Below are 9,551 nucleotides of genomic sequence, written 5' to 3' on the forward strand. Positions count from 1 at the left end.
ATCTGAAATATTCGATGTTTGCCTCACTCAGAGTCTGTACTGCACTGAGACTATGCTGTGACTTTAGGCAGCTCTTGCACCAGCGCCCAGGGCCAGAGCGGCTCTGTGGGCATTGTGTTCCCCACTTCACAATCTGGGCAGTAGCTTGCCTCCTCCTGCAAAGACTTGGGGCTCCACCATCCAGGAAGTTGTGCTGGACAGTGACCTGGAGACGCTGACAAACAAGTCTGTTGAAAGCAACAGAGAACGGAGAAAAGATGGAAGGGAAGCCTGAGAGAGAGATGTGGGGAGTAAACTGAATAACAGGAGGCAGGATGCTGGGGTCGGTGAAGGACAAGGGTCTGGTGTCCCATAGACCTGGGCTGAAAGCCTGGCTGCGCTCTGCATTAGTGTGTCACTCTGGACAAGTCACCAGCTCTCTCTGAGTTTCAGTGTTCTCATGTGTAAAATGAGGATACTAACAGTTCCTCCTTCAGAAGTTTTTTTTTCTTTTTTCTTTTTTTCTTTATGGAGACGGGGTCTTGCTATGTTGCCCAGGCTGGAGTGCAGTGGCTATTCACAGGCGCTATCCCACTACTGATCAGCACAGGAGTTTTGACCTGCTCCGTTTCTGACCTGGGCCACTTCAACCATCCTTAGGTAGCCTGGTGGTCCCCCGCTCCCGGGAGGTCACCATACTGATGCCGAACTTAGTGCGGACACCAGATCAGCATAACGCACTACAGCCCAGAACTCCTGGGCTCAAGCGATCCTCCCACCTCAGCCTCCCAAATAGCTGGGACTACAAGCACGCACCACCAGGCCCCGCTAGCTTTTTTTTTTTTCCGGAGGATTTAATGAGATAATGTATGCAAAGCACAGTGCACAGCTCATAGGAAGTGCTCAATATGACAGCCATGACCATCACAATGATTATTATCTCCTACCAGTCAAAAGCCAGTTTTCTCAAAGGCTGCGTGTGGTCGGTATCATCATGGTTCCCATTTTACAGACAGGGATGCCAAGAGGAGGAGCAAAGCCACCCGAATTGGTAGATCCTTTCGCTTGCACGCTGCCACCCAGGTGGGCTCTAGCTGGGCTCTGGGTGCTTGGAGGCCAGCGGTGCCATGTGCAGGAGCACAACCATTCCCTGCCTTTTGACCCCCTTCCCTCTCGGACTGTCCCACACTGATAAGAAAAGCTGCAGCAGCTGACCTCAAGGGGGCAGCATGAGGCCTGGAAACCCCAGGCTGGCTGCAGGGACTGGGCTGAGCCGGCTGCTGGTGGGGAAGCGAGGTGTATCCAAAAGGCGATCCAGGGAGCCTGAGGAGGGCTGGCCTGCTGGGTCCCAGGCTACCTGTGCTGGCAGCTGAGGCCAGGGCTGAGCTTTGAAAGAGAAAGAACCAGAGAGGCACTGAATTAGGATGCTTGGCCCCTTCCTTTAAAACCTCCTCTCCGGACTATTTCCGTTCAGTAAATAGGGGCAGAACGTGGCCAGGTGACATGGGGAATTGAGTGGGATACATTCCTAGACCTTCAGGGAGTGGGGGAACCCTGTGCAGCCTGGGGAGTGGCAGGGCGGGGTGTCATGTCAGATGGAATCTGGCTGAAAGAGTATTTCCCAAGCTACTAGGGGCCACGCAGAGCCCAGGACATTTCTTAGTCCTGCGCGTGGACCTCTCTGGCCTCTGCTCACAATGGGGACCACTGAGTACCCTGGTTCTAGGCCCTTCCCAAGTCCTGAGTCAGAATTTCTGTCTTTTTGGCCATCAGTCCAGAGGATTTCTGTACAGGTTCACATCTAATAACTGTGCTGGTGACCAAAAAACCTGACGGAAGGGCCATGAGGAAAGACTATCACTGTGTGTTGATCGGTCCTTGCTAGGTCCTGAGCTCAGTGCTCCACAGATGCTGCTCTCTGCACTTTCCCTTTCACAGTAGTCCTTCACCTGTTCCTTATGATGATGGACTGCACTGGCTCAGAGAGGTGAAGTAACATGTGCAAGGGCACACAGCTGCCAGACCTGAGACAGATCAGAACCCAGGTCTGTCTGCTTCTAAAGCTTCGGAGCTTTTACTCCCTAGTAACTGGGTGTGGGGCTGGAAAGGGCAACAAGGCTGGTACCCGGCCCATGGCCGAGGAAAGAAGCTGGGATTCCCCTGGCCGTCGAGAGTGGTGCCTGTCATGAACCCTGCTCCTTGCAGCCTGGCATTTGTCTAAGCTGAAACACTTAAAACTTTTTTAAAAAATTAGTAAGACAGGAGAGCTAAGCCATGTTTTCTCCTCCACCCTGGCCTCTTCCAGAGATGGCTCAGTGCCCCTGGTCAGACCAGAGTCCACATGGCTCTTGTACCTTGAACATTTTGGCAGGAAAAGGGGCTGGGAGTGGGAGGAGAAGGGCTGGGTTTGAGAATCCCTGGCAATTCCGTCTTCAGACTCCTTCAGCCTGCCGGATGCCGCGCCTTCCAGCTCTGCTTCCCTTTGCCCTTGGATTTTCAAACTTAGTTTCCTTATTTGTAAAATGGGTCTTTTGCTTCTGGCTGCAAGTGCAATTTGCAAGGATTCTGTGAAATCATGGGAGAAAGGAGCTCCGGGAATCAGAATGTGCAGTACGAACATCAGTAATTACTCGGGACAACTGCTGAGTGCTTCTGGCTTTCAGAAATTGTGATCAGTTCGGGGCGATTCTCTGCACTGACTCTGAATCCTGCTAGTCAAATTAGACTCACATAGTCTGTTTGAATGATCCCTGTGCACGCGCGCTCACTCTCTCTCCCCCACCCCGCCATTGTGTCTCCCCATCCCATTCCATCTCTAATCCGTCTGTCTCACTTTCTTCAATATTCAAATTAGTTATTTGAATGAAGTTTCTTCCCAGGCCCCATGGCTCAGAACTTGTTGAATTCCCCTCTATCAGGCCTCTATTGATGGAGAAAAGCCAAAGCTCTCACCACCTTCCAGCCAGTGCTTTCACCACCTGAGATTTCAGCCAGTTCCTGCAGCTTGTCTACAAGGCATCGGTGTGCTTCCCAGCTTACAAAGAGAGGAGAGAGGGAAAGAAGCCTCATGAGCGTCCCTCAGAGTTCCAGACAAGCAAATTGCTTCTTTTGGTTAAAGGTGGCATTTAGCCAGAATGTTGATAGATTAGGAACAGGGAGAAGAAAAGACAGCACCATTAATAACACTGACCATTCCAGAGCAGGGGTGGCCCTCTAACGCTATGCACTTGCCCTGACACCAGATACATCTCAGTTTTGAAATTGTTCTGGTCTTCCCACACAAGATATCATCAGCATATGGCTCAACCCACAGCAGCAACTGTGAGATGGCGATGGCTCTTCAGCTCCATGGGGTCAGGCTGAGCTCTCAAAATCCCCCAGTTTGGGCAAGTGCTTTCCTCTCTCTGAACCTACAATTCCACCATGTCTGTATAATGGGCACTTCCCATCCCTGTTCTCTAAATTTCAGGGTTGATGGGAGGATTTGATGACATAATCCTGAGAGGCAGGCGCTTGGCACTTAGTAGATGTGTGGTCCTCCATCCTCCCGACAAACCTCCAAGCTCCCTAGAATGTTGCTGCATTGTAGGCGACAAATTTCTGACTCCTCAAATAAAGGTACCAGTGGTACCGTCATTTTAACTCGAAATGGTACTTCTGGGACTCTAACCAGAAAAAACTGAAAGCTTGTAAGAATGCATGTATATGAATGGTAATTGCTGCATTGATTGTATTTGTCAAGAGGGAATGGGAAAATCTCCCCAAGGCTAAAGTGCCTCAATAAGGGAGAAGCTGAACACACTGAATGCACTACGGCATTCTATTGTATTGGACTAAGCAGCTATGACAAAGAATGAGGTTTTAGGAGCTGGTCTGGAGAGATGGGCATAATGCTTCAGTGAAAAAGTATACAAAAAATATGTATAGTATGATTTTTTTTTTTTAGAAAAAGCAAACCACCTTTGGTCCCCTCTTCTCCTGTGTGTGCACATACATGTTTCCATGACGCTGAAGAGAAGTACGGAGTGATGATTCACACCAAGCATAAACCTTGCTTATCTCTGGGTGGACACAAAAGGAAGAGATGAATGGAAGAAAGAAGGTTTAAAAGTCTGCTGAACGTATATTTTTTGACTTTGAATTGTTTGCGTTTTTCTAAACACATACATCATTTTTTTTTTTTTTGGTAATGAAATAAAGTTGTGAGAAGGCCATGGCACAAACAAGTCCTCAGTGGATGAAATGAGTAAATGAATGAAATCTGATCATCCTACCATTTGCAATTCGCTCTTTTAAGACAGGGGTTATTTTCATGTTTCAGATTCTCTACCAATATGCAAATACCCCTGAGTGGAGCTGATAAAGCTGAAGTTGTCACTGATCACTAATCTGGGGCTTGTCAGCCTCGGGCCAAGATCAAAATGAGAGAGAGAGAGAGAGAGAGAGAGAGAGAGTGAGTGAGTGTATGTGTGTGTGTGGAGAGGAGAAGAAAGAAGTAGCAAGTTAGACATCTCTGTGTGCCTGGCAGCATGCTGGGTGCCTTCACACACACCGGTACACTGAATACAAAAACAGTCCTGCAGGGATTTTATTCACTTCTTTTTATGAACAAAGGCACTAGTGCTTACAGGGTTTATGAACTTCTTGCCTAAGTTTCCGTAGCCAAAAGCTGAGCTGGATGCGAATGTAGGCCATCGACATCAAGACAAAGTGGAAAGCTTCCAAAGTCCCCTGAAACGAGCAGACTTTTGTTTAGAAAAACGCTCACAATCATCGCAAACATAGTGACGACAGCTTGTATCCACCGAGTCTTAGCTTTGTTCCCTGCTGACCCTTTGCTGAGTACTTCAAAATGATTTATCTCAATTAATCTTCATAAGGACCCAAGGATGGGAACCATTATTATTCCCATTTTATACATGAGGAAATTGAGGCACAAGAGGAGAAGTAATTTCAAGAAAGAAACAAACGCAGAAAGTGAAGGGAAGGATTTTGAACCCACCCCGTCTAACTGTAGCACCTACCCCTTCAACCCTCAGGAGGACAGAGCTGTTCATTACAACACCCCCGACCCTAGAACCCAGGCCTTGGAACTCCAGTCCAGGGCTCTTTGCACCATACCAGACTGACGTCAGTCCTCAGGCCTTGCTCAGAAAGAACAGAGCCATGAAGAGGGAGGCTGAGAGACTCGCTCTGTCTCTGGAGTTTGCCATGACCGTCTTTATGGGGCTTCCCGGAGTAACTCTGGTCTTCTCTGTGCTGTCACGGAGCATTTTGGTTTCACGTTCTCCTGGGCTTCCTGCTGTTCATTCCTCATAAGTCCAGCACTGTGCAGCCCAGGCCCAAGGCCACATGCCTCCAGGGTGGCTGGACAACCTCTTTCAGGGCTTTGTTAAGAAGGCCATCCTCATCTATCTAAGATAGCGTGTGCCACAATCCAGCCGTTTCCTTTGCAACAGAATGATTTTTGTCATTTCTCTCAATCACCTGAAACATTATTTATTTACTATTTTAATTGAAACTGAAAAAAAAAAAAACTTCAAACTTTATTTCTAAGGGGAAATCTCTATCACTGGCTATACATGCACAACCAGCATGACTTGTCATACGTAGAAAGCTACCGTAAAATGAAGATAATTAAAACAGAACAAAGCCACGCTATGATAGCTAGGCATTGTGGCTGGCAGAAGTGCTAAGACTAGCAAGTGTTGTAGAGGCAATGAGCCATCCTAGCAGTTCCCAAGACTTTCAGCTTGATACTACCTGAAGGCCTGAGAAAAAAAAACTAGAGACACCTCCCTCTGCCTGGGGCTGGTGGTTCTGACCTAGCCACAGTCAGAAGCACTGCCTTGTACATGTTGCCCCTCCCTGATACTTCCATGTTATCTATGCAGCTCTTGCAACCTCTTGAAGGTCTTCTACAGTCATTGGCCTCTTGGGAAATGCTCTTGGCCAGAGGGCTTGTCTTGCTCAGTGATGGCCAGCTCAGCTACCCTGTGTCTCAGACCAGCCCAGGCCTTCAGCCAGCTCCTGGGGCAAATTTGAGAGCTTTCCAAAGAAAGGGTCTAAAGGGCTAGGCACGGTGGCTCATGCCTGTAATCCCAACACTTTGGGGGGGCCAAAGTGGGTTGATCACCTGAGGCCAGCAGTTCAAGACCAGCCTGGCCAACATTGTGAAACCCCCATCTATATTAAAAATACAAAAAAAAAAATTAGCCAGGCATGGTGGTGGGCACCTGTAATCCCAGATACTTGGGAGGCTGAGGCAGGAGAAACGCTTGAACCCTTGAGGCAGAGGCTGCAGTGAGCCAAGATCGCACCATTGCGCACTCAGGCCTGGGCAACAAGAGTGAAACTCTGAAGAAACAAACAAAAAAAAAAAGCAAGGGTCTACGAAGAGGTTGCATTAGCACTAATGATAGTATTGCACCTGAGAAGGGAGTGGAATTAGAGGTGATAAACTCTTTATCTTTTCTGTCACTTGATTTTTTATAATGATAAAATATTTATATATTGCTTAATAATACTTTTCTTTTTTAATATTTTAAAATTTTTTTATTTTTTATTTATTTATTTTTTAAAAATTTTATTGCATTTTAGGTTTTGGGGTACATGTGAAGAACATGCAAGATTGTTGCATAGGCACACACGTGGCAGTGTGATCTGCTGCCTTCCTCCCCATCACCCACATCTAGCACTTCTCCCCATGTTATCTCTCCTCAACTCCCCTCCCCCGCTCTGCCCCTCCCCTGTTTCCCCCCAACCGACCCCAGTGTGTAGTGCTCCCCTCCCTGTGTCCATGTGTTCTCATTGCTCAACACCCATCTATGAGTGAGAACATGCAGGGTTTGATCTGCTCTTCTGTCAGTTTGCTGAGAATGATGGTTTCCAGGTTCATCCATGTCCCTACAAAGGACAAAAACTCATCGTTTTTGATGGCTGTGTAGTATTCCATGGTGTATATGTGCCACATTTTCCTTGTCCATTCTATCATCGATGGGCATTTGGGTTGTTTCCAGGTCTTTGCTATTGTAAACAGTGCTGCAATGAACATTCGTGTGCACGTGTCCTTATGGTAGAACAATTTATAATCCTTTGGATATATACCCAGTAATGGGATTGCTGGGTCAAATGGAATTTCTATTTCTAGGTCCTTGAGGAGTTGCCACACTGTCTTCCACAATGGTTGAACTAATTTACACTCCCACCAACAGTGTAAAAGTGTTCCTATTTCTCCATATCCTCTCCAGCATCTGGTGTCTCCAGATTTTTTAATGATCGCCATGCTAACTGGCGTGAGATGGTATCTCAACATAGTTTTGATTTGCATTTCTCTGATGACCAGTGATGATGAGCATTTTTTCATAGGCTTGTTGGCCTCATGTATGTCTTCATAAAGACTTTTCTAAGAAAGACAGCCTGGCATTCCATCTCACTGTCCTGCCAGGGTCAAGGTGCCCTCTTTGGGCATTTGGGAGACAGTTCAGGTGAGCAGGTAGGAGCAGTGGCTGTTCCCCATGGTGTGGCAGAGTGGGTCTTGTGATATCAGCGCCATCCTCACGGAGCAGGAAACAGATATGAGTTCCAGATTTTTCCGTGCTAGGGAAACAGTGTGACTTACCCTGGAATTTGAATCCAGGCTGAGAACTTGCCAATAGGTGACCTTTGGCAAATCACACAACCCCTCTGAGTTTTCATGGGGATTATACAACCTACCTGGAGGAATTGCTGTGTACATACATGATGCCCTAACCCACATGGCTGTTTTGGTGTCTTGACAGTCAGTACTGTGCCAGATTGGGCAAATTTTTTCCTTCATGAACCTCAGTCTTCTCATTAACAAGCTGAGGATGTGATTAGATCTGTGGGCCACATCTAGGGCCACTGATCAAACCCAATTGCCAGACTTGCTTTTTATGGGCCACAGGGTATTTTCTGGTTAGCTGCCAACATTTAAAAATCAGGAGTTTGTATATAGGAATCTGGGTTTTGTGTGCCTCCTGAGAAATCTACAAATCTGATGTTTTGTAAAATGATTGTCAAAAGGTCCACATTTTGACAATCATTGAGAACCGGCTAGGGCCTTCCCCCAAGACGAGACTTACCTACACGAGCTGTTAAGCTATTTAAGTTACTGGGTGTTCAATATTCACAGCAGCTGCATGTTCAGGATGAGGTTGGATAGCTGGCCCCAGGTCATACGGATGGGAACCGGAGAGCCAGGACTTGAACCCACGCATTTTGACTCTGCATGTATTTATTTCCCCATGCTGCCTCTTGGTCGAGGAGCCAAGAACTGTACCAGGCACTGCAGAGACAGAGGTGGAGACAGCCTGAGGCTGTCAGTGCTTCCTGCAAGTCTGCTACTTCCTTTCTGTGCTGGGGAAGCAAGGGTTAACCCTACCCTACTGTCTCACCCTGGCCAGAGGCTGCCAGGGTGAACTGTTCAAGAACTCGCTGAAGGTGGATGAAGCAAAGCCTCCCCTTCTAATGACAACTGGTGTTCACGCTGATAGCAACCCCTGGCCCAGGCTGGCCCCCAGCTGGCCCTCAGCAGCACTCCCAGGGTGTTCTGGAGCCCTGCACTGGCTCTGTTTTGCTTTGGCAGTGGAGCACACCCGCCTCCCATTGCTCTAGCCCTCCTGTTTACCCTGCAAACAGCCAAGTGCTCCACACCATCATTTAGAGGCCAGGGGGCGGCTGCCACGGGGTACCAGGCAGTCCAGGCCTGTTTGAGCTGTCCTGGGACCTGAGGCCTGCACGTGCCTAGAGCCCATTTGCCTAGGAATTAATGGGCCCCCACACCCCTGCTAGCTGTAGACAGGAGCTGGGAGGCAGCCAGTGAAAGGGAGGGGACGGGGGTAAAAGGGGAGGGTGCTTCTGGGCTCTGGCTGACTCGGATTCTATTGAGCCCCATGACCTTGAGCTTCTGGGTCTCAATGCTTCAGTTTCCCCACTGTAATCTAGAGCTCCAGAGAGCAGCAAGCTCCTGGATGCAGAAGATTCTGGTGCAGCATCTCTTGGGAGCATGGCCACGGGACCCTGACCATCATTAGCATTCATTGTTGCTAGCAGAACTGAACAAGAGGCATTGGACTAAGACTTTCAAAACCTGCCACTGAAGTATAACCTTCAGAAAAGTGTTCATATCGCAAGTGCAACTCAATGAATGTTTACGCCCCAAGCACACCTGTGTGATTGGCACCCAGACCAGAAAGGAGAATGCCCCCAGCACTCCAGAAAAAGCCCTCACACTCATCCTCCACCCACAGACACCACTTGATTTACATCATCTCTTTAGTGCTCACTACAATTCCACGAGGTTCATACCGAGTTATTCCCACTTTATAAGTGAAGCAACAGGGCCTCAGTGTGGGTGACCACACCTGCTGGTGATTGGGCCAAGATTTGAGCCCAGGCCCTTTATCTCCAGAGTCCAAACCTGAACCACTGTGCTGGGAAAAGTGGTGGGCCTGGGTTAAGGTACGGATAGGACCTTGTCACACTTCCACCCTTGCCTTCCAGGAACTTCCAGGTTCAGGGAGTGAGGCAGAAAGTCTTAACCACCCCTC

The sequence above is a fragment of the Cebus imitator genome, unplaced genomic scaffold (genome assembly GCF_001604975.1).
Source record: "Cebus imitator isolate Cc_AM_T3 unplaced genomic scaffold, Cebus_imitator-1.0 Scaffold200, whole genome shotgun sequence".
Taxonomy (NCBI): Eukaryota; Metazoa; Chordata; class Mammalia; order Primates; family Cebidae; genus Cebus; species Cebus imitator.